Below are 23,945 nucleotides of genomic sequence, written 5' to 3' on the forward strand. Positions count from 1 at the left end.
GGCAGATATCCCTTTTGCAGTTCCCATAAAAATCCACCAAAGCTGGGCCAATTTGGAAGCACTGAGGGAATTGGGGCAGGGAATTAAGGGGGAGAGGAGGGAGAAAATATGTGTTTCTTAATCATCACTGAATATCACCCTCGGGTTGGATCCTGTCCTTGCTGTTCCCATGGACTGTGTCATTTTGGGGAAGTTGCTGGAAACAATCTCTTCAGAAATACTGTTCCCAGAGCAGTGGTTTTGGACACCCTGGATTTAGTTTTGCAGGATGGTGGAGTTTAGTAGGACCTGCCCTCTCTGAGTATGTGAAAATACGTACATATATATACGTAAACACATATAGCTGTGTGGTGGTAAAGATGAGAAAATGTATATAAATGTGGAAGTGTTTAAGGCCAGGCTGGATAAGGTTTGGGGCAACCTGGGATGGTGGAAGTTGTCCCTGCCCATGGCAGGGGGTGGAACTGGATGAGCTTTAGGGTCCCTTCCAACCCAAACCATTCTGTGATGTATTAGAATCTGAGGCATCCCCTCATGAGCAGCAGCTGCTGGTCCTTGCCCGTCCTCTGAGGCTCCTGTCTTTGTGGAGGCACAACCTTTGTGTCTTAAGAGCTTCATGCTAGGCCAGATTTGAGCTGAAACCGCTTCAGAAGGTTTTAAAAGAGGTGTCAGAAAACACAGTTGTACAAATTGTATTTCTGTAAGAGTCCAGGCTGGAGGTGGGATGGGGCATTGGGCTCTTGGCTTGGAGCCTCATGGGGGACAGTGGGGATGACACCCTTCTTTTTCTTTTGGTGGAGGTGTGTGGATACAAATATTGCTGCTAGCAAGAATTTTTCTTGCTTCTTTCCAGTCCCGTGAGATACTTTTCTCTCTCATGGAAGGTATTTGTAGAGTTCTATAAACCATGAACACCTGAGACCTTGCAAAGCCTTGTTTATAGTACAGTAGAAAAATATTTTGACAATGGATGTTTTAGGATTTTAGACAATCACCCCAAGGGATGGCTGATCCTTTGACCAATTAGACTATGAAGAAAAAAGTCTAAAAAAGAGTTGTAAAATAATTTAAAAAAAGAATCTTGCTGCACAATTCCTGCCTGTTGGATCTCTCTTCTCCTCCCTACCACTGTGGGACACCGTGACAGAGGTGGGTGGTGACCTGCAAGAAAAATAAATATGGTGGGGCATTACAGAATATTCTGGGCCTGTCTTTCTGATTCAGGATATTTTTTCTTGCAGAATGGCTGAGATGAACACACATCTCCCCCATGCTCAGTTTGCCCAGCAGGAATTAATGCAGGAGTTGTTCTTCTGTAACAAACCAAACCAGCAAGCAGCCTGCTTGCCTTAGAGATGGAGCCTGTGACAAAATGCAGCAGGGTTCTGGACTTCAATAACCTTCCAATAAAGCTTTTGCACGTGTTGAAGTTACAGAATTAAACATCATTGCTGGTGGCACCACCCATCGTTCCTGTGGTGACAAAGGCCTGCAGGAGTTCCACGCGGCGGGAGGGAAATGTGAGAGTCACTGAAGGGTGATTTGTCTTATCTGCTGGGCAAATACTTAGATTTGCCAGTTTTTCAGGCTATTTTTGTTTGATAAAGAGCATATAAGAAGATTCATTTTTTAAGGACCTCTTCTGCTTAATCAATTTTCTCTTATCCGTAGTGAAAAGAAATTGAGTGTAAAATTTGTGCTTATAGGGAGGAGTGGGTTCTCTGTGATCTGCACTGAACAAATTCATCTTTGTGTGACCAGGCAGCATCAGAGCTGTCGTGAAGATCATGTGAGCCCCTGTCTCTGCTCTTTTTTCATCAGGATAGGAAATAAAAGTCACGGAAAGGCTGTGATAAAGCTGTAGTGCTGCAAATGCGATCATCAGGGTTCTTAGGAGTAGCTGCATCCTGGCTCTTGTGATTTTCATCAAGTACAGAGAACAAGGAAATCTGTTGAGTTCACAACACCAGTGGAGTAATAAATCGTTCCCAGAATATGATAGATGACTTGGAGTAATGCAGATGATTTTTCAGCTGGAGGATGGAGGGAGCATCATGGGCTGTGCCTGGGGCAGAGGGCTCAGCCCTTCAGGAGCAGTCGCTGTGCAAAGGTACTTGTGCTTGGACTGAGCAGCCAAATCTGCTTAAGTTCCCAGAATAAAAAGCGTTTAATGCCATCTACGGACATGTGAGCTGGGAAATAGGACCAAAGGATGTTTTTACTCCAAAAACTGCATTTCTGAAAACACTGTTCAAGTAGCGTATTTAGCTCTGATATCCGTATGTTAAAATAGACGTGGGAAAAGCTGGAGATCCTGCAGAAGGAGCAGCAGGGCAACTTTTGGATCAGGGTGAAAAGATCTAGAGTTGAACTTTTAAATTCTCCCACTGTGTTTATGGGTCAGGAGAGAGACCAAAACTTGAGTCCCATCTTTGGGGAGAGGCTGCTGGGTACTGCTGAGACCTGGAGAGGATGGGGAAAGCTGCTTGGAAGGTGACATTGAAAGGTAGACATGGGCTGGGATTAATCACTGGAGCAAATTCCCAGGAAGGGTTGGATTTGCTGCCTCTTTGAATGTATCTTTGGAGGTTGAACTTGCTTTTTCTTTACCCGTGGGAATGCTGAGATCTAGAGAGGGCGACACCAGTTTGGTGGCAGTGAGCAAGGAAAGTTTCCATTGCCTTTCTTGAAGACAAAAATCTCAAGGCACCTTTTCTGCTGTGAAAGCAAAATGCTGTCGTGGAACAGAGGGTGGCTTTGCACCATAAAATGGTGGAGGTTCTTTCTTGGACCAGTTCCTTTTGAAAGAATTTTGGCAGTGGGCTGGAAGCTTAGGACAATTTTCTGGAAGGGGATTGTTGCTACTTCTAAATGTTCTTCCTGCTGGAGAAGGAAGAACCGTGAGATTCTAACGTGCCTCGAGTTCTTCGTTGCAGCAGTTCATTTGAGCATCTCTCACTTTCATGCTAATTCTTTGTGCCACGTAACTGGTTTAAGGTGAAAAGGATTTGTAATATCCCCAGCTGTGGGTTCAGGTGGAAAGGGACGTGAAGAACCTTAATTTGAAGGTCCAATTTTATCCCCGAATGTCTTGAGCCTCTGAAGTGTGTGCAAAGTGGTTTCTTTAACGAAGTTTTTTCTGAGTTAGATAAGGATGAAAAATATCCTTCTTTCCCCTCAAAATAAGTCCTAATCATGGAATCATTTAGGCTGGAAGACTTCTCTAAGATTATTGAGTCCAACTGTTCCCTCAGCACTGCCAAAGCCACCACTGACCCACATCCCCAAGTGCCACATCCCCAAGTGCCACATCCACACAGCTTCTAAATCCCTCCAGGGATGGGGACTCCGCCCCCTGCCCTGGGCAGCTGTGCCAGAGCTGGCACAATCCTTTTGGAGAAGAAATTATTCCTAATATCCAGTTTATATATTGTTTTTTTGTCTTGTTACTCCTTGTTGATAAATGTTAGGAGTAACAGTTCCAGAGTAAATGTCCTGTTTTCCTTATCCACCCTCATTTCCACATTGGAAATCCCTGCGTTCCTCCTTTTCTTATGCAAAGCCCTCTCTGTCAGCTCGATTGGCAGACTTGAGCTTGTTGAGGAAACTTAGGGATTTTTAAAGGGGATCTTTGTCCCTTTGGGATTTCAGTGGTCACTTGGCCATCCAAAAGTCAAGGTGGAGAGTTGTTTCTCCTGCACGAGGGCATGAAAGGGGAATTGTGGCATCTGGACTGGGTGACTGGGAACACACGGAGCTCCCAGCGGAGCATTTCCAGTGAGAGTTACACCCTGCCTTGTGTGCTGGCAGCTCCTGGTCAGCTGTAAGGTAAATTATTAGCTTAAATCCCTTTCCCTTCCGGTGACTCGGCAGCTTTTAGGGCATCTCCAACCTGCCTGAATTTGGATCGTGAGCCTGAACCCCAGCCTGGCAAAGTCTGTGAAGAAACTTTGGTGGCAGGTTTGGACTTGACTCTTGGGGCCGAGGGGATAATTTCCCAATTTGTTTCTGGGAAATCCACTGGTTTTGTTCAGGTTTATGGAAGAAACTAACAGTTTATCCTCCACCAGCCTGTTAAAATTCCTTTCTCACAGCAGGATTGTGAAATCTTTGACTTTGTCTCTGCTTGCAACAACAGGTTTTAATTTCCCTGTTTGTGGGATTTTGCTTGCTGAAGGGGAAGGTAAATAGTGGCTCTCTGGAGTTTTCTTGTGGGGATTTCTCCCCCCGTAGGCCCCTCCTGCTTTATCCCACTCATAACAACAGGATCCCCAAGCACTCCTTCATTTCCAGCTCTGTTTTACACGTTCTTTTCTGGAGGATTAATATGCTAGGAAACCTCTGTGCATAAACAATTCAGGAGCAAATGCTGGAGAGCAAATGCAGTTAATGGACTGGTTTTTTGCCAGTTTTATGGGACACATTGCCTGAATTAGCCTGGGAAACTTTTCTGCTCTTAAATATCAGAGCTCAGTTTAATGTTTTGTGTTGTCCAGACGTCTGCTGGACTTCGGCATCTCCTTTATGGCACTTAGAATGGGAATGCCAGGAATGCTTTCCAGAGCTGTGGGTCTGGGCTTGTGTTGCTCTGTCTCCATCATGTTGGCCTTCAGCTCAGGTGGGAGCGTTGCATCCCAGGAATGATTTCCAGGGGCATATTTCTGTATTAGGCTGCAGTATTTGTCTGCCTTAGTGCAGGAGAATGAGCTCAAATAACTCAAGTGAATTTTAGATTGGCACCTCTGACAGTGGGAAAAATAATGGTGGTGCAGGCAGGTGAGGGAAAGAAAAAACCAGCCTGGATAAGAGCCTTGAAGGAAGAGAAAATAGGGAAGCAAGTGGGGCTAATTGTCAGGGAAGAGTGAAATGGAAGCAGATTGGGATGCTTTTGTGACCAGGAGTAAAGGAAGAAGCTTTTTGGTGAACACTGTGAGGATGAGCAGAGGAAAATGGACAAATTTCTCTGGCTAATGAAGAGATGAGATCAGAAAAGAAAACTGAGAGCATTAAATATCCCAAGATGCCACTTAGTGCTGCGTGTTCCACTCCTGGCCTTCCCCAGCCCCCATGAACAGGAATTGCTCCGGGCCACCTGGGGCTGCAAATTCTCCATCCCCGTTTCCTGCGGGGCAGGAGGAGATCTGTGTACATGTCTGAGAGGCTGGGTTTAATTTCCAGGAGGATGTAGGTCTCACTTGTTTATGTTGGAGCAGCGAGCTGGAGAGGCCAGGCGGAGACCATGTGTGTAAGAGCAGGGCTGGATTCCCCGTGGATCCTTCCTGGGCATCTGTCCACAGCTGCTCTCTGCATCAGGCATGAAAAAAGAAGCAATTTACATGTTCTTTAAACAAGATAACACAGCAAAGTTCTGTTTCAAAGGATGGAAGGCTCCTTATCCACTAAATACATCCCGTCACGTAGATCCTGTGATCTCCAGAGACCTTTAGGAGCTCCAGCTCACCACATGGCAACACATCAAAGGAGTGTCCGTGGGGCTTGGAGTACAAACACGGAATATGCAGGTGCCACAGGGAGTTCACAAGGCTCTGTGCCCAGGGAACAGATATTCCCTTGCTAAGACACCATCTGACAGCCTCCCCCTCCCAGACAACTCTGCATCAAAGATGACCTGAAAAACTTTTTTTAATACATTAAAACATGTCCCAAACTTAAAACCGCCCAAGTCCGGGTATGAGAACTTTCCCTCTGCTTAAAGGATCTTTCTTTGCAAATTAAGTTTTGCTTGTCCTCACAGATTTTAAGCTCTGGGGAACATGGAGCTCTCCTGGCACAGTGTCTGCATGTGCTGAAGGGGGACAGTTGAGAATGACCCATTCTCCAATACTGGTGTGGCATCATCTGAAGATCTGCTGGCTTCCCACTGCCAGAGGGCAGGGCTAGATGGGATATTGGGAAGAAATTCTTGGCTGTGAGGGTGGGGAGGCCCTGGCACAGGTTGCCCAGAGAAGCTGGGGCTGCGCCACCCCTGGAAGTGTCCAAGGTCAGGTTGGACGGGGTGAGGGTGAGGATTTCTCTCCTCTGCCTATGGCACAGAGTGACCCGGGATCAGTGCAGGTGACCCCATGGCCCTGTGAGCCCTTCCAGGTTTGTCAGCCTTGCACCCCCCTCTCTGCAAGCACCCCAGGAGGTGGGATAAGGTGACCCACGTGTGTTTCATGGCTTGCTGTGTGTGGGTAGGAGATGGGGACCTCAGGAAAGCTCTGCATCCTGGGGAGCAATGGGGACACCGGGCTTTGAGGTCACTCAGATTTATCTGGTGCCCAAAGTACTGCAGTGCTTTGACCAGGAACGGCCCTGTTCATTCCACCCTCCCACAAAGTAGCATTTCCCTGTTTTTCTGGGATAGTTTCCCTAATGGAGTGTGGAATTGAGTCCTCTGCCAGGCAAGCAGCCAGCAGACATCTCAGCAGTGGGATGTTCTTCCCCTCCAGCCCCGTGGTGTCCGGGGCAGCTGGATGGGGATGAAAACCAGCATCTCCCACCAGCTTGGGGTTGTGATGAGAAGGGGATGGTCCTTGAGTTCAAGGAATTAATTTGCTTTTTGATCATCCATCGGGAAGAGTCCAGGAGAACGCCGGGGTGCTGCTGGGACAGAAAGCAGATGCCTGCTGTCTCAGGAATCTTCAAAACATTTCTCCTCTGGCCAGCACTGTTGGAAGCTTTCCTGGATTGGGTCTGTGCCAGCCTCGTTGTGCTCTTGTCCCCATCTTGTCACCTGCTGTCTGTGTCCCAGCAGATGTGACAGAGCACTGCTGGCTCCTGAGGGTGGGGAGAGTCACGATGTGTTTCTGTGTGTTCCTGTGGTTTGGCAGAGCTGCAAAAATCAGCATTTCCCCGTTTTATGGATCCCCCTCCCCTTCTGCCAAGTGAGAATAACATTGCAGAAAGTGCCTGTCCCTGTGAGGGAATAATTTGGTGGCATTCAGGAGTTGCTGAGTCTTGAACAGCTTCTGCTGGTCCAGCCAGTTCTTTGAAAGTTGGAGTTTTTGGGTACTTTTTTTTTGTTAAAATAGCAACTTGCGACGGGCCAGATACCGTTGTGACAGTGCCTCTAAAATCCTTAAGCTGCTTGAATCACTCCAAGGAGCCAGGCAATAAAAGAGCTGGAATAAAATGTATCCCACAATGTCCTTCACTTCTGCTGACAAATGCAGTTTAAATTACTGGTGCAACCTTTTAGCATAGCTGGTTTGTAAAAACTAATAAAATATAAAATGAAGTTGTAACAGCTACTTCCCTCCTCTTCTCCGGTGGAAAGTAAGGAGAAACCACCCTTTTTTTGGGGTGAGCCTATGCTGGGATGCTGTTATTGTTGTTAATGACAGTGATCAGAATAAAATGTTCATATATGCTGGGATTTTTACATCATATTAATTATATAGTATTTATTACAGAGGGGACTTCACTTTAATCATAAAGTGGCATTTGTTCTATGAAGAGCCTGAGGTTTTCCAGAGCTTACATTAAAATTAAAAAAAAACCTCTAAGCTCTCTTCTGATGGAAGGTGTCCCAGGGGGTTGAAATGAGATGATCCTTGAGGTTCCTTCCAACCCAAACCATTCTGTGATTCTCAGGAGAGTGCTTTGTTTGCCTGATAGATTTGGGCATCCCATTGCCAGATGCTCTGGTCCCTTGGCTCCTTTGCCCCAAGTGGCCGGAGTTTCAGAGACTCAAAATAATTGGTGGCTTTGGGGAAAAAAACCCCAAACCAACAGATTTTTATTTTTTGTAAACTGTCGGCATTCCAAGCTTGCCATAAAACATCTCCAGACCCAGGAGAGGCGGCAAGGGCTGTGCAGATGCTGGGCTCGTGCAGCGTGGGTGAGGTTTGAAGTGGATATTTCACAGGTCATGTTGAAATGAAATCCTCGGCTGTGGCTGTTGAGTAACATCTTCACTCGTGATTTCTGGAGAACTCTGGGAGAAGCTTTGCGATCAGGCAAGGAAGGAGGGGATAGAAGGGTCGTGGCTGTTCTTGTTTCTGCAAACATTTTGTAGCCGCGTGCGGATGGAACCGTGCCAGGACCCGCAGCCTGCCAGGAGAGACGAGCTCCGATCGTGATGTGTTTCCTTTTTGTATCCCAAAGATGTGGGCACTCAGGAAGTGTTTTGCCAGCTGAAGTGACAGGGATGGAAGCAGCCTTTATAAGCAGCACCAGCCTCCGAGGACCAGCCCCGACTCCCTGCTGGGAGCGGCGTTGGAGCTGGGACTGCGGAGAGGCTTTGAGTATGGAACACATTAGTGAGAGTCAGGGTGGGGAGAGGGAGGTTGGGATGCTCTGCTGTCCCAGAGGCTGTGTAGGAGGATGAAGGCAGGATGTGGATGGTCCCTTTTGTTCTAAAACAAAGGGAAATGCCACTGACGGCCAAGGCATCGCCCGCCACCGAAGGATAATCCTGGAGCCTTGGGCTTTTCTTAACTAGAGGTATTTTATTTTCTTTTAATTTTTTATATGTTTGTCTGCTGAGATCAGGTGGTTGTTAGCAGTAGAAATGTGGCTGAGAAAGGATTTGAGCTAGGGAAAAAGCTGGATGAAGAATTGGGGGGAATTGCTGGGCTTGAGGCTGGACTTGGTGGGTGGAACTCGTGGTGTGTCACAGAACAGGTCGGGCTGGGTGGCTTGCAGTGATCCTCTTGGACCTTGGCACTTACGGAACAGTGGAGTTGATGCTTTTATTCAATATTTTTGTGGGAAATGATCGCACGGATGTAACCTGGGAGCTGTCTATTATCAGGTGTCGTAGAGGAAGAGTTTTGTGTGAAGGGAGCTGAGAATGCCTGGAAGCTGGCTCAGAGCTGATGGAGCTGGGAGCTGGTGACCCACATCTGATCCCTTTTAGATTTGCAATGTCCCTTCTCCAGGTGGTCTCATTTGCGCCTGATTCCCCCTTTAGTGTTCTCCAGCCTCCCTTACTCCCCAGCAGCCCAAATTGTCAAGCCTGTGGGAGCTTCCAGGCTTAAGACCATGTCATAAATCACAGAATCCCAGAATGGTTTGGGCAGGAAGGGACCTTAGAGCTCATCTCATTCCACACCCTGCCATGGACAGGGCCACCTTCCACTCTCACACGTTGCTCAGTCCCTGTTTGGAGAGGCCCAGAAGGAATGTTTGTGTCAGAGTGCCTCTCTTGTACAATGCCTCGAGGCCATACATAACTGATTTCTTAAGTCCATGTGGTTTTGTCTGGGTTTTTCTGTTGCACAGGAGGGAAACCCTGAGATCAGCACTGGGAGGCAGAAGAGAGGTGGTCAAGGAGTCAGTGTGGGATGTGGGACAGGTCTGAGCCAAGGAACAACAGGTAAAGCACACAGGAGCTCTGCTGTGTTAGGCTGCCCCATGCCTGGGGCTGAGTTGCTTCTTCCCGTGCTGGATTTTAACATAATTTGCCAGAACTTCTGACACCCTTCTAACAACACTCTCCTGCTCCCCATAGTCCAGTTGAAATAATGGTGAGATGAGGAAAGCTTGTAAAAATAGGGCACAATGTCACCCCCAGAGCTTTAATCAAGTCCCTTACATATTTTTTGGCCATCAGCTCTTCCATTTAATCATCCATTAATTGCTGAAAGTTTTAGCCAGATTCATTTGGCAGAGCTGCAGGCGAAGAAGCAGCATTTCACAATATTCTGGTTTCAGCAGTTTTAAATTCTGATTTTAAAAGCAGTGTTGAATGTCACTAATGGTCTGAGCTCAGTGTCTGGGTGCCTTGGGATCCAAATCCCTGCACGCAGCTCAGAGGGAAGTTGGGCTCTGAACATTTTTCTTCTTTAGCATCATTCTCTGGGCACATTCTTGTCCCCAAACTCTTTGTAATTGAGGTGTGAGGATTAGTCCATGGGTGCACAGCTCTTGCGGGGGTGTGTGGCTGACTGGGAGCCTTCCAATCTCACTGCAGAGGCTGGAATTGCTGCCAGCAGCACATTTCTCCTTCTCCAGTTTTCTTCTCACTCCTGTGAGGAAGCCAGAGGATGAGATTTTGTGCCCTGTGCTGAGCTCCTTCAGGCAAGCTCCAGCTCTGGAGTATTGTCAAAACCACTGATGAGTGTGGGCTCCAGCAGAGGTGTCAGGAGTGAAGCAAAGGGGCTGGAGCACAGAGTCATTTCACTCCTGCCTGTTCCAGGGAATGGCATTTTCTGGCACAGGGACACAAGGACACCAAGAGGCAGCAGCATCCTGCACAAAGCTGCTCTGTCAGCCCAAGTTTTGGAGTGGAAGCAGCACGTGGATTGTGTCTGGGAGCCACCAGAGTTACTTGGGTTGGAATCTGGCTGCTAAATCTGACTCCTATTCTTAGGAAAACCTGGATGAAGTGTGATGGGCTGTGATGAAGCACATTAGGTGCTCTCAAGGTCCCTTTTGGCCTTGAACTCTGCTACTCTGGGAAGAAATCACAGCTGCATCTCTAATGACACACGGCCAGTTCAAGCCCCCATTTTGACTCTCTGTCAGAGGATTTCTCCAGGAGCGCCGTGTCCTTGGGAGTCGTGTTTGGAGCATCTGCTCCCTATATTCTTGGGCTGAACTGCTTCCAGCAGGCTTAGTAACTGTGCCTGTGATTTCCTCCAGGAAATCCAACCGTGCAGGGTGGTGTTTAGCTTATGGGACTGTGACTATCAAACCATCACGGCATTCTTAAGTTGCCTTTTTTATTTTTTTTAAAATATTTTAGCTGTCTCCCCACCCCCAACCCCATATCTGTGCATCTATGGAGGTTTTTTTTCCTGCCTTGTTCAAGTGAAAGAGTAAATCCTTTTTGATTTATTCCAGAGCAGCCCTCGAGCTCAGCTCCTGTGAGAGCCTGCTGACTTGGAGTTCAAAAGATCTCACGTCTTTGAGGCCAGGCTGTGGTCTTCCATCTTGCCTCAAAGTTGAACTGAAAGAGAAAATTCCTTTTCTTCTTAAAAAGAGTGAAAATCACCATGCTGTGTAAGGGAATCAGACTCATCTGGAGCAGCAGAGAATGCCAACATGCAGAATTCCAGGTTAAAACCTGGTTGTTTAGCAAGGCTTTGTTTTCAAGCACCGAGCACGTTGTTCAGGAAGTGTTTTATGGAGATAAATACTCCTTGAAAAGCAGTGCTGTTGCCTGGCTGGGATCCAGCCTGTGATCCTACATTAAAGCATTTTTTGGGTGTTTAAACCACTGCATTACCATGGGTGGCTAGAAATGGTTGTTCTCATCCCTGACTATCTGCAGGGTTAGGTGAGATATTAGGAAGAAATTCTTTGCTGTAAGAGTGGTGGTGAGGCCCTGGCACAGGTTTCCCAGAGAAGCTGTGGCTGCCCCTGGATCCCTGGAAGTGTCCAAGGCCAGGCTGGATGGGGCTTGGAGCAGCCTGGGATAGTGGGAGATGTCCCTGCCCATGGCACGGGTGGGATGGGATGAGCTTTAAAGTCCCTTCCAGCCCAGATCATTGCATGATTCAATGAGGTACAGGCAGATAGCTGGCATATATATATGTGTGTATGTGTATGATTTATATCCATGTATAGAGCAAAATGAACCTGTAAGAACTATTTATATCCTATTTCACTTCCACAGGGCCCTGCTTAGTCCAGATTTATGCAGTTGTGGCTGCAGCTGTGAGCTTGGAAGGGCATGGGTAATGGATGGGAGACTTCTAATAGATACAGGGACCCTCCTTTTAAAATCCAGCTCCTCTGAGCAAGGTGACCTTGGCTCTGCTTCTGACTTGGGAATCCAGCCCTGCAGAGGCAAGGAGGTGCTGATCCATGGAGCAAAGGATTGGCCAGACACCAGCAGGAGAGAAAGCACAGGTTGGGCTGGGGGAGGTTTCAGCACATGTGAGGTTGTCAGGCTTGCAGGTAAAACTATGGGTGCTCTCCCGAATTTGCACATACACCTGGGAGGGGTGTATCTCTATTTTTTTTAAAAGTTCCAGTCCTGGTATAGCATGCTGGGGGGAAACCCAGCTTTTTTACCTGCCTCCAGGCAGCACAAAGGACTGGCAGCATAAGTGACAGCTCAGGTAGCCCTCACAGGTGTGGGGAAAATCTCACATGGTGTTTTACCAGGTCTTCTCAGCAGGACTCTTCCAGAAATCCTTTCTTTGAAAATTTTTGGGCCTGTGGAGAGTGTGTATGGGAACACCTTGGTGTTTTATCCGCCTTTCAGGAAAAAATGTGTAGAAAACTATCTGAAGCTGCAGTAATTCTCTGGCATGTGTGGGGACAGTAAAGCCACACAGCTCAGGTGACAGTAAAGGACAGGAAACAGACTGGCTCTTCTGCTGTTCTGTTCCCACTCTTCCTGCTCTTTTTTCAGCGTAGAAAACCCACATCCCGACTTTTTCCCATGTTCTGAGCCAGCAGTAAAGTAGGAAAATGTTTTTTCCCCAAATCTAATTTGAAACATGATGACTGGACCGTTCTTAAACAGCTTCCAACTTAACAATAAAGAAACTTCACAGAGTGTTTGGCAGGAGCCTCTGTATATAATTTAGATCATAATCAGATGCATTAACACATTTTATATGGATCTCATGGGGACCAGGAAGATGAGGTGTGCTGGGTAATTTCTTTCCAGATTTCTTTACCTGATTGTTTATTACTCTTGGGGACTTCATTTGTGGTCCAAATGTCACCAGCAGAATCCTGCTGCTTCATGTGCCTGCATTTAGAGTAGCTGGTAGCGAGGCTTCAAATTCCTTAATTGCTGTGTTCTCCTCAATCTTTCTTTCCGTGGTTGTCAAAGGGAGGATGGGGAGGGAGAGAGGGAAGGGGAACAAAAAAAAGGACCCAAATCCTGCAAATTGCTGAGCTTCCCCTGTGCCTGGAGCTCGATGGGAGGGAAGGTGCTGAGAGTGCTCCGTGTTTCCCACTGAGTACAATCAGGAGCTGCTGCTGGAGAGCTGCGTGGGGGAAGCACTTCCTCTCTCCCCTTTCCCTTTGAGATGTTCATCATAAGCAGCTCTAATTTTATAAATCTCCTGAAAGCTTTTCGACACTCGGAGAAGAGAAACGGTCGTGTGTCTCTCGCATCGCTTCACTGTTTTGCCATGAATCCACCCATGCCCAAGACATCCTTGTGAAATCTCTACTTTGACAGAAAAATCTGTTGCTGCTTTGAAAAGCGATGTTTTGGATGTGTTTCTGCTCTGCTGATTTGTATTATCCCCACAAAAGGTGGGAAGGGAAGTTCCTGTCACTTCAATGTCTCCTTTGTATGTGCTGGAGTAATAACCCTCCCCGTGTGGTCCATGGGATTTATTTGTTACTGAATGCTGTGGAGTAGTGGAAAACTGAGATTCCCAATCCTTCCCCAGCCAGGGGCCAGGCTCTGCTCCCAGATGGATGCACAGCTCAGGTTTAGGACATGGGAGGCTGCTCCTCTTCACTTGCTCGTCCAGGCTGGAACCACCCAGCGGTGACCTCAGCCAGCTGCCATTGGTCCATGTGATCCAGAACTTGGCACAACCAGGAATCAAACCTCCAAGGCAAGTCAGATGTGGTCTGTAGGTGTTTGGGAAAGCTCAAGAGCATGAAAGTGGCTGGGTTCTACCTCTGGTTTTGGGCCAGAGAACAGGCCTTGGGACCATGGCAGTCCGTACCAAAACCACAGTGGTAATGGTACTGAAAAAACCACCTTTTTCACTGATAATGGTACTGAAAACCACCCAGGCCAGAGGAGAAGCATGGATTTGTTTGCCTCTTTTTTTTTTTTCTTTAATAGTTGTTTATCAACATCAGGTGATGATGCAACAGCAGCATCCCAGATTAGCTGAGCTCATAAAGTGGCTTTTACCACAGAGCTTAATGATGATGGAGAAATGAGTGTCCTTAAAAATCAGAGCTGATGGGGTTGTTGAATTTCCATTTTGTGTACTGAGTGAATCCCTGTGTCTCATCCTGTAACTTCAGTGCCTTGTGCTGTTGAATTGTCCACAGGAAGAGAGGAGAGGGTGAAGAGCTGTCACCCGGTGCCTCTCCCACAAACTCGTGCCTTTCCCTGGGTTTTCCAGCTAAATGCTGAGGAATGGCGTTACTTGCAGGATATTCTGCCTCAAGATATAAAAGTTAGGGTGGTTGTGCTCTCCTGGACAGACCCTTTCACGTCCATCTCATGATTCAAACTTGGTGGGAGAGCATCAGCACAGCCTGATCCAGTCTCCAAAGGGTTTGTGCGAGCAGGGCAGGCAGGAGTACAAGAGGGAGAAAATATCCGCGGTCCCTTTGCTATTTTTAGCCACGTCACAAGCAGTTTCCTTGCTCCCAGTGCCCAACTTTCCAGCTGGGACTGATGAATTCTCTGTAGGTCAGTGGCACACACAGTTGGGCCAAGCTCGATGGGTTCTGGATCTGGCTGCTGGAATTGCTGCTGAGCAGGGGGAATGAGGAATTCTCTTTAGCAGGGGAATATACTCTGCTACTTTAAACTGCCACAGGGCAGAGTTAGGTTGGATTTCAGGAAGAAATTCTTTACTCAGAATGTGGTGAGGCCTTGGCACAGGGTGCCCAGAGAAGCTGTGGCTGCCCCTGGATCCCTGGAAATGTCCAAGGCCAGGTTGGACAGGGCTTGGAGCAACGTGGGATAGTGGGAGGTGTCCCTGCCCATGGCAGGGGGTGGCACTGGATGAGCTTTAAGGTCCTTTCCCACACAAACCATTCTGTGATTCTACTGGGAGATGTTCTTTAAATATCACAAGGAAGGGAACAGACATAAATCAGGCAGAATGGGAAAGATAAAACAACTCTTCTGGTGGCTGGGAATGGGAATAAAGTGCACTTGTCTGTATCCGGCAGTAGGATGCTGCCTGTTGTGAACGTGTGTGGTTGCCCTCCTCTGGTTGAAAACAGAACAACCTCCCCAGTTCAGAGACTTTTTTGGGGGCAGGATTGTTATGTTTCTTCAGTGACTTTGAAAAGAGTCAGGAGCATTTTAGACCCTGGGAATTGATCAGTGCAACTTCTCACCCTTCATCTGCAAAGCCACCCCGGGCAAGGGGCGACTTCTGAGCTGCTGGAGGATGACTTGTCCAGAGCCAAGGGATCCACCAAAGCAAGAACGTGTCACTAAACATGGACAAACTCTGCAGAAGTGGGTGTGGGGTAGGCAGGGCTTGGAGAGGCTGCAAAACACAGCTTGCTGCAAGATGTGGCTCTGAGGAATCTGTCACCAAGGCCTGGTGACCCCACAGCCTTGTCACACCTCCAGACAGGCAGCCGACCCTGCCTGCCACTCTGCTCACTGGAGTTGGCTTGAGTTACACATCAGGCTGAGAATTATGTGACAGATTTAATTACCAAATCATTTGCTGACCTTCAGTTTTATGAAAATAGTCTAAAAGTGAGTTTATCAGCAGTTAGCTGTTCCAGCAGAGAAGCAGAGGCTTAGAGGATTTAAGGGAACTGCATCCAGCACTGGTGATTTCCACTCGGGTGTGTTAGACCATGTCCTTGAAGGCTGCTGATACTAAGTCAGGTAATCCTGGTCAGCAAAAACACTGGCTTGTGCTTTGGGTTTTTTTTTCCATCTGGATCAGGACCAGCAAAGTCAGGGAGATTGCTGTGTGCCTTGCGAGAGTGTATTAAAGGTGAAACCTTTGCATTTGGAACCATTCCAAAATGTGAATCATAGGAACTATAGATTTTGTCTTCAATGGATTTTGGCAAGACAGGTGTTGGAGCAGCTGAAAGGAAAACGAACCTGAGAGGAGCTTTTGACTTCGGTGAAACTCAATAGTTACTTTCCGGTAACAGGGAGGCATTAAAAAACAATGCCAAACCTGGTGACACCTGCAATTCAGACAGCATCTAATCCATGCTTTTTTTCTCCCACTACAGCAACCAGACAGGATCCAGGGTGGGATGTGCACACCTTGTGTATCTCTCTGCATGTTGGATACACGAAAGGATTTGGGGAAACGATTGTGTAGTGTTTGAGCAGAGAGCTGGTCCTTAAAAGGCTGTCCCATAAAATGTCTTTTAATGTCAGCCCAACCCATTTAATCTCACAGTCTTGCTCTCATGAATGTTTAATCACCTCCTACAAGTATTAAGTCCTACAATGCCACTAAAACACCTTGAATTTTAGTGTGAGAGAGGTATTTGTGTCTTAACTGAAGAGATGTGTTCCTGTGTCCAGAGGTAAATGCTAGAGTGAGGGAAGCACAGTGTGCTGGGAGGCTCCTCGCTGCCACCAGCTCATACATTCAATGAAAAGCTTACAAAGAGTTGTTTTTATTATACATTACAACTTTATCTAGTTCAGATGTCTCCAGGAAAGGCTTGCAGCTTCTCTCTGGCATTTCTTTGAATTGTAGAATAAATGAGGTTGGAAGGGATCTTTGGAAGTCTCTAATTCAATGTCCTGCTTATGGCAAAGGTAGATGAGATTGCTCAAGGCTTTGTGCAGTTGAGGTTTGACTGTGCTGAGCTGGAGGGTCCATCAGCTCTCTAGGCTCCTGTTCCAGTCATTTGCTTTCCTACTGAATATCCACACAGGAGACTACATCAGAAACCGTGCTGCTGTCAAGGTAATGAACATCTGCCAAGGAGGTCACTCGGTTTCAGAAGACAAATCGATGTGGTTCAGTTTGCCCACAGCACATCTTACCCTTCATGGCCATGGGAATGGATTCTGGGAGGATTTGCTCCATCCATCCCTGCCCACAGCTTCAGCTGGCAGCAAGGTGTTGCTGTCCTTTTTTCCAGGTACAGACACTGCAGAGTGAGTTTGTTGTCAAAATTAATACCTGGAAGGTGAGTGCAGATAACCTTGGCTTCCTCTTGACTTGGCTGCTCACAGCCTTTCTCTGTCTTCTCTAATAAAGCCTTTACAACTGCTTAGAGACACTTAAAGTTGTTAATGTTTAAATAAAGGGATTAATTTCAGGCCTCCTGCTGCTGAAGTTGTACGTTTGAATTTTGAGGAAGTGCCTTTTCCCTGCGAGGTGCGAACGGGCTCGGCAAAGCGGCTCCCTTTGATCAGCTAAATGGACTGGAACTCGTCGTGAGGAGCCACTGAACTCCTCAGCATCGATTTGCACTTGCCAGGCAATGGAAACAATTACAATGGCTCCATGAAGAGTAAATACAGAGGGATCTTAGGGCATGGATACAGGCAGGTGCCTCAGGAGCGCCTGCCCTTTCAACCTGTTCCTGCTGTTGATTTTATTGATGATTGAATTGGTATTTTAACATTTCCATGCCTTGGTTTCCCCACCTATAGACTATTTGTGTCTTCCTTTTGGGTTATTGAACTTGGCTGATACGTATAAAAATTGTCAAGGTAGGGTGCCAAGCTCACACAAACTATTTTATTTTTAGTGTCTTTTGAAATCTTGGACTTTTTGTTCTCCCTTTTATCTGTCTCTTTAATCACACCAAATGGAAATAAATTCAATCACAGCTGGTGCTGGAGAAGAATCATTAGTCCCATCCAGCTGGCTGTCTCGGGGCCAGAGCGGGATTGTTCCCTACGCTGCATTTCCAAAGTATTTTATCTCCTTTAGTCCTGTGTGTGTGGAGTGATGAGCTCCTTTCACTTCTGTCAGCTCCCGTCATCGATCCGAATGGGAAGGGCTATTTTTAGGTGGCTGTAAGTAAATGGACATCAGGCACCGTGGAAAGGGGGCTGGGTTATTTTTGGAAAGCCATCAGAAGCCGTTCTGGCAGCTCCTGCTGCGGGATTTGTCTTCGGCTGGGCTGTCTCAGGTTGTGGTATCGGTTCCCAAGGTTGTGAACCTGATCTCTTGGATGTGATCTGCACTCTGAATGTGGAATCAGCAGCTGCTGGAGACTCTGTTGATGGCATCAGTTTCTGGGATTTAATTCCCCCTAGGCCAGGTTGGATGGGGCCCTGAGCAACCTGATCTAGTGAGTGGCATCCCTGCCTGTGGCAGGGGCTGGAATGAGACGAGCCTTAAAGTCTTTTCCAAGCCAAACCAGTCTGGGATTCTGGGATTCAGGGTGATGGTTGAGCTGGAGATTTTGGGGCAGAAGATGAGGTTGGCTTAGGGGCAACATGGGAAGTGCACCTGGAGTGGAGCCAAGCCATGGAGATGATCCCACAGGTGGAGCCCTTGATGGACGTGCAGGAGACTTGGCATCTGTCAGTGGCCACACAGCAGGTTTGGGGTGCTCTTGGGAGTTGGCTTGGGACTATCCTGCTTCAGAGGATTGCAGAAGGATGATGTTTTCTTGGTGTTGCTTAGTCCTTTCCATGGACAATTTTGTCCTTTGGGGACACGGTTTAGGGTGGGCTTGGCAGCGCTGGGTTGATAGTTGGACTCAGTGATCTCAGAGGGCTTTTCCGACCTTAATGATTCTGTGATCCCATGATTCCATAAGCATTTTGGGACAGCTGTGCCACAGTTTGTGTGTGGAGCTGATGCTGCTTGGACCCACTGGATTCTCCAGTCACTTGGCTGTGAATGTGCAAGTTGGAATCTGGGGAGCAATGACCAAATCAACACCATTGCTGCTGGAGAGCCTGAGCAGAAATCCTCCTGTGGGGGGATTTAGCTGCACATTATCTTCTCTTTCTGCCTCAGGAAAGACCCAAATCTAATTTCAAAGGTCAGAACATGCTCTCACCTGGGTGTTCCCAGCCTTTTATAGAGTGGTTGAAGGCCATTTCCTAAAATTAGCTGTTGCAGGGGAAAGCTGATACTGGCTCAGTATCAGACCCTTTCCAAAGCTCTGGATCGTCATTTACTTGATGGGCTCCTATTGAAACTCATGAGTAAAAGGTAGAAAATGGAAGAAAACCAGCATCTGGTGCTGCTTCCTAACTGAGAAACAAAACCATGTGGGTTTTTTGGTAGAATTCCTCTTCTTGGTTGTTTTTGGAGGTGTTTTTTTGTTTTTTTGAAGCTTTCCCAGGCAGCGGCCTGCCTTTAGAATCGGACTTAATTTTGTTTTCCTCAAACTTCCTGGTGATCCAAACATGCTGGGGAGCTCTGGGAAGGGAAACATGTGATTCTGAAGGAGGCTGAAATGGTAAAGCACAGTCAGATCTGCTAAGCAACAGCATTGACACGTTTAAATAAATCTGCTGTTGACTAATATAGAGTGACATATTGAGAGCAATTAAAAAAAAAAAGAGGAAACTAGGCACAAATTTGGGAAATGAGTGGAATGGGAACAGAACAAAGATGTTAGAGAGGACGTTGGATAAAAGAGAGGGAGGGCTGCTCCACAAAAGGAGTGTGCTGGAGAAGCAGGGTGTCCATCAGGGAAGGGGAGACAATAGCAGAAGTGCAGATTTGTGCTGAAATTATCCCTTGGCAGTAGGATCCTTGTATTTCTGCTTCCCTGCCAACTCTGCTGGCTGCCAGGATTGAAAAGGTTTATCCTGCCTAGTGCAGAGAGGAGCATGTGGTGGGATGTCAGGCAGCTTAGAGAAGGTAAGGTGGCACTTCTTGTTCTGGTGGTGGCTTTGGGACTTGTTCCTTTGGATCTGCTGTGAGCTGGGTGTGAGTTGTGTCATTCCTGTCCCCATGGATGTGTGTAATGCTGGAGAAGGGGGCAGGGACTGAATCAGGAGGCGTTGGGTTTAAAGCTGGTGAAAGGAAATCCCTTAAAATTCCAGAATGGTTTTTGTGGGAAAGGAACTTAAAGCTCATCTCATTCCAACCCCTGCCAAGGGCGGGGACACCTTCCACTATCCCAGCTTGCTCCAAGCCCTGTCCAGCCTGGCCATGGACACTTCCAGGGATCCAGGGTCAGCCACAGCTTCTCTGGGCAACTTGCAGAGCTCATCTGTGGAAGTTGCTGCTGCAGGAAGCTGTGAAACCGAGTGCTTGGTGTGTTTTTCCTTTTCTTCCCCCCCCCCCCCCTTTTTTTTTTTAACAGCTCAGACTCTGTACTATTGAGAATGTTTGTGGTCAGTTGCTTCAAAACAGGCATTTTGGTGGACAGCTGCTGTTCTTCAAGGGCTCCTACAACTCCTGTTTGTTAATGGTTCGGGAGAAATTGTCCTGAATAAACTGTTCCATGGCTGTGATTTATGGTTATTTTACACCAAAGCAGCTGGAAATGAGCACTGAGGAGTGAGGGGCTGAAGTGAACGGATCATTGGCTTGATCTAATACAGCCATCCTAGTGCTTCCTTAATATTTTTTTTTGATTCTCTACAGAGGCCAAATTGAGTTGTGAATTTTGTGCCCATCTTAATGACTTTGTTCCAGGCTGATGCCTTTGTGTCTGTCCGTGTGGCATGTTCACAGTGGAGCTGGTGGCTGTGTTGAAGGCTGTGTTTGCCAGTAGCTTTCCCAGCCTCTGGGAATGGCTCCCCTTCTCCTGGCTGGCCATCAGGTGTTTATTCTGGCCACAAGCAGCCTTTGTGCAGAGGGTGGCAACAGCAAACTCACTCTCTAGTGCAGCCTGGGATGGTGTGAGGCTGAAAGGGAGAGAGCTCTGCTGTGCCTCAGGGAAATTTTGTGTGATTGGAGCCATTCATGGCTCCAGCCACTGAGATGGGAATGAGATGGCACAGCTTGAGATGCTGAGGCTGGCTCTTCTGTCCGTAATGACTGATGTGAATGGCCAGAAGAGGCATTTGTGGCTTCCTCATCCATTAGCACCTCTCAGCATCTATTTTCCAAACGGTCCCTGAAGTGAGTTGGAACCGGTTCCATGAGTTGGAACCAGCCTGATCTTTGGGATGATGGCTGGGAGACAGCAGCTTGTGTTGGAAGCAGCTCCTTCATTTGCATGAGCCTTGTGCTGCCACTGTGGCCCACTGCCCACTTTTTGAGCTGCTCCGAGGACATTTGGCCCCTCTTCCCTACAAAAATAGCTGCTGTGTGTCGGAGATTCCTGCCTGGAGTATTTGGGAGCTAAAGGAGCTCCAGCCTTCCCGAACGTGCCCTCTCTGCTGACATTTGGATTCCCTCCACACTGTGCTGCGGGCAGGCAGGTGGGTTTATATGGTGAGGGTTATTTGGGTGATGTCTGGAGTGCAGAGTGTATCCACAATGTCCATGGTTTCTCTGGGAATTCTCCCTCCTGGCCATGGACATGCATTAGTGATGTGAACTATTCAAAGCCCTGTGAACCAGCTCTGTCCTGCACATCTTGCTCCCAGTCCAGGGAAGCTGTTAGACCATTAACTCTGCAAAAACTTGGCTGCTTTGAGGGGCTCGCTGACAGCACCAGTCTCACCACTCGTGGCTGAAGCATTTGGACTTGGTGTGATTGCAGCAGACAGATTGTCTCAAAGCCACAAGGTATTAAACTGGCTTTCATATTTGATACCAGTTAATAAAAATTTCCTTAGAAAGACACATTGCTTAGCATTAGATGCTCTTTAATGTTGTCAGAGGGTTCTAATAAAGCAGGGCTTTGGCATCTGCTGTTACCCATTAGTCTTCCAGTAACTGTTGAATCCATCAGCTGTTTGCACTCAAATTTGAGGGATGGAGCTCACCAAAGCATTAACTCTGTATAAATGGTCTGAAAATAGGGAAGTGAGGCTCTCTATGGGATCCTGGAGAACCCCATGGAAAACAGAAGGCATCAAACAGTGAGAATTCAGCTTCATTTGTGCTGCTCTTCCCAGAACTTGTGGGGGCACATTGACACCACAGATATTTTTTGCAAAATACAGTGCTGAGCATTGCAGGGCCATTACAAGCCCCTGACTAAATTAAAAATCATTCCAGCTCTTTCTCCAGCTAAGAGGACACCATTAGGTTCGGGAGAGCAGCTGGGGAGTGCATTTGGACCAGGCTTTAAGCTTGACAGGTTTTGGGTTTCAAAGGCATTTAAAAAACGCTCCCCCAGCTCACACAAGGAGTCATGCTTTGGTGCCTTGGCCTGGAAGGCAGCGTGGAAGCTAAAAAATCTATTAGTGAGTTTCAATTTTCTCAGGATAAATCCTTCCCTGAGGATTGCTCTTGTTCTGTGGAATTTCAGGGTTTGGCACGAGAACGTTTTTCTCCTTAATTTGTCCCTTTTGCACTTCCTTGGTGTGAGAAGGGAAAGCAGCAGCAAAACTCCAGCAGGAGAGAGGTTGAGGGCTCTGTGGGACCAGGAGATGTGTGGAGGGGGCAGAAGGAACAGTGAGGCAGCAGAGCCTCACTGAGGAGGGGAGAGGGAGGACAGGAGAGACCCAAACGGGTGAAAGTGGGATTTGGACAGCAGGCAAAAGCTGGTGAGAGAGGGGGGCAAAGAAAACGATCTCAGCAGCTGCATTTTGTGCGGCCACTCCTGTATCCTGCAGCTGTTCATTAGAAATTCTGTTTATGCCACAGGGAGTTTTGGAGTCTCTGAAGCTGACACAGTTTTAATAGACAAAGACATTTTGAGTGCAGCACATCTGCTCTGGGATGCTAAGGAAGAGGCTCCATGCAGTAGTGCTGTTGGTTGAAGCATTTCATCACGCTTTTTTTATTTTAAGGCCTCACTTTTATCCTAAAAAGTAATTTTTGAGGTCAAAAGAAGTGCTGTGTTTGCTCATTAAGTTTGCAGCCCTTAAACTGAGAGTCCTGCTCTATTCTTCTTGATATCCCTGAGTTCCCCGCCCTGAGAGCAGGCAGAATCACCTCTGACTTGGAAGGATGCTTGAGCATTTCCCAGAAGTGGCCGTCACAGAGGTGTGAAGCACAAGCACAGGGCTGGGGCAGGAGGGTGCTGCTCCAGAGCAGAGACCGCCTTTGGTCGATGCTGCATTATTAAATATTTGGTGCGTAGGTCTTAAATTGAGCTATTTATTTCTAGGCAGGCTCAGTCTAACCCTCAGCTTAACTTTTATAACACATGGCTTTCCAAAACGCATCTCATTTCGCTCAGTGATTGAATCTACCTTGTGCAGCTGAAAAGTTAATTCCTTCCTTCACCTCCAGCTCTGATCAAGTTCCTTGGATCCCTTTTTGCCCTGACCTCTCTTTTAGCCCTCCAATAAACACAACGGTGTCACTTTGCCCTTCCTAACTGGTCTGTTATTGCTACATCTGCCCCGCAGCATTTTCTGGATATTTTCTACCTTCCCATTTGGGTAGGAGCAGTCTCCACGCTGGATGCACGTGCTGAGTGGAGTTTGCCATCTCCCATCCTGCCTTTTCCAAGGACTGCCTGTGTCGGTCTTCTCCAGCCAGAGACAGCTTGAGGAGAGCTTTTTTTGTTGTGTTTCTTTGTGATGTCTTGCAAGGGAAGCACTGGGCACCAGTGACAAGACAGAGCACAGCGTGTGTCAGATGATCCAGCATCCCAAATCCAAGCGGCGGCGGCGCTTTGCAGGAATTTAATTAGCATGGATTGTGCTGCTGCTTATCTCCTATCATCCACTCTGCTGCTGGTTAATGACTTCATTATACGCACACACAACCCTCGTGTGCTGTGTTCTGTCTCCTCGGTGTGTTTTGAAGTATTTGGCCACGTCCACATCTGCACGTCCTGTGTGGTGGAGTGTCCTGCAGGGACCTTCTTTAGGTTTTAGAGAATCCCAGAATAGTTTGGGTTGAAAGGACCTTAAAGACAATCTCGTTCCACCCCCTGCCCTGGACAGAGACACCTTCCCCTACCCCAGGTTGCTCCAAGCCCTGTCTCAGCTTTTCTCAGGGGGGAGAAATGTAGATATACAGAGATACTCCAAGGGCTGGAGCCCCTCTGCTCTGGAGCCAGGCTGGGAGAGCTGGGGGTGTTCACCTGGAGAAGAGAAGGCTCCAGTGAGACCTCAGAGCCCCTTCCAGTGCCTAAAGGGGCTCCAGGAGAGCTGGAGAGGGACTTGGGACAAGGCATGGAGGGACAGGACACAGGGAATGGCTTCCCACTGCCAGAGGACAGGGATGGATGGGATATTGGGAAGGAATTCTTGGTTGTGAGGGAGGCGAGGCCCTGGCACAGGGTGCCCAGAGAAGCTGTGGCTGCTCCTGGATCCCTGGCAGTGTCCAAGGCCAGGTTGGACAGGGCTTGGATCAGCCTGGGCTAGTGGAAGGTGTCCTTGACGTGGGATG

The 23,945-nt window shown here is 47.7% G+C and overlaps 1 protein-coding gene across 5 annotated transcripts in view; it reads left to right on the top strand.

Moving 5' to 3' along the window:
* EXTL3 (exostosin like glycosyltransferase 3) overlaps nucleotides 1-23,945 on the top strand; it is a 136,186-nt gene that overhangs the window by 74,981 nt on the left and 37,260 nt on the right. Inside the window, exons 1-2 of one of the 5 annotated variants that reach the window (XM_048296354.1) lie at nucleotides 8,352-8,448; nucleotides 9,229-9,322. The exons of 3 other annotated variants lie outside the window; for them this stretch is intronic. The gene's annotated coding sequence lies outside the window, so the exon portion shown is untranslated. Of the gene's footprint in view, nucleotides 1-8,351; nucleotides 8,449-9,228; nucleotides 9,323-23,945 lie in introns of those variants that run through there. One more of the 5 variants, XM_048296351.1, reaches the window with a different exon arrangement.

Source organism: Corvus hawaiiensis, chromosome 3 (assembly GCF_020740725.1).
Source record: "Corvus hawaiiensis isolate bCorHaw1 chromosome 3, bCorHaw1.pri.cur, whole genome shotgun sequence".
Taxonomy (NCBI): Eukaryota; Metazoa; Chordata; class Aves; order Passeriformes; family Corvidae; genus Corvus; species Corvus hawaiiensis.